At 36.0% G+C, this 1224-nt stretch overlaps 1 long non-coding RNA gene across 1 annotated transcript; it reads right to left on the reverse strand.

Annotated features, from left to right (window-relative positions):
• Nucleotides 1-214: 214 nt before the first annotated feature.
• Nucleotides 215-578, reverse strand: LOC108743876. Its single transcript, XR_001938879.1, has 2 exons — nucleotides 335-578; nucleotides 215-278 (listed from the first exon to the last, which is right to left on the reverse strand). It is a non-coding gene; the product is annotated as an uncharacterized LOC108743876 (long non-coding RNA).
• Nucleotides 579-1224: the final 646 nt, after the last annotated feature.

A 1224-nucleotide genomic window follows, 5' to 3' on the forward strand; every position in this document is an offset into this window, starting at 1 on the left:
AAACACGACACTGTAGTTGTCCGAAGCACTTTTCGGTAACAAAGTGACCTTCTTCAGGGACTGAAGTAAACTGATGAATTAGGGCATTTTGTTTTAGAGAAGACTCTCCGAAAGATACAAGAGAACTATTGGTTTTCTGGTATGCGTCACCCCACCTTTGATAAAATTTTTTGTTCTACTGGCGCTAATGCTTTAAACAAATCATCATGTTGTATTTTACCAGCAATTATTATTTTTAAATTTTCTGGTCGGTAAAAGTTTTTATGGAATGCCTTGATCTATAATTATTGCACAATATTTACATTCGATTACGTATTAAATACGATATAATTACTTTTGCATTTGTGATAGATTCCCGCAAATTTTTCATTTTACCTCCTGTTTCTGCACTATATCCACAGTTTTCTGGATAAATTGCTTTTCTCATTGCTAAATGTACTCTCCTCTCTCCAGAATTCTCTATTCCCTGCATTTCACAGTACACAACACCAGCATCTTCTCCTTCTTCAGTTACATGATGAATCTCGGTAATAAATCCTTCATCCTACGGATTCAATAGTAGAAATAAAACTTTTTAAAAAAAATTGCGAACATTTCTAACTTTTACTAAAATACTGATAAGAATTATACTGTTCACTTGGCATTTATTCAATTGGAAAATGATAAATAGTAATATACACTATGATCAGTATTGAGGAATATTTTAAATATAACATCTGGAGGCAGTGTAGGGTGCCATACGGTAGGGAGTACAAAAAGTATGAACCAATTAACAAGCCGTGAATCATTGAGAACAGTTATCAATGAGGCAGTCATGTTATCTTATCGGCCTTCGTTACTGCAAGCGTCAAATGACGAAATCATACTTATTCGTGACCTTCGCAACAGCTGGTACACAGTCAAGTCAATTGTAGTAGTAGCCAGCACTCCGAAGATACTTTTCGATTGGCAAAGTTACTACTATACAGAATATGTGGACATGGTGGTTACATATGGACAGTGCGATGAGAATGCGCTTGCGACATCACGCAAATACGCGAGAAGTAAATATGCAGGCTGTGTAAACTGGCGCCAGAGACGGTCGAGAGGTAGGGAATATCAGGTTATGGTACCAAAAAATGTATGAATAAGTTAACCTAATTTGGGTCAATCAATAACGACGATAGAAATCGTGAATTGCTTGCATACATGTGCATAAAACCTGCAAATTGACACTCAATGATA

This window comes from Agrilus planipennis, unplaced genomic scaffold (genome assembly GCF_000699045.2).
Source record: "Agrilus planipennis isolate EAB-ADULT unplaced genomic scaffold, Apla_2.0 scaffold3245, whole genome shotgun sequence".
Lineage (NCBI taxonomy): Eukaryota > Metazoa > Arthropoda > Insecta > Coleoptera > Buprestidae > Agrilus > Agrilus planipennis.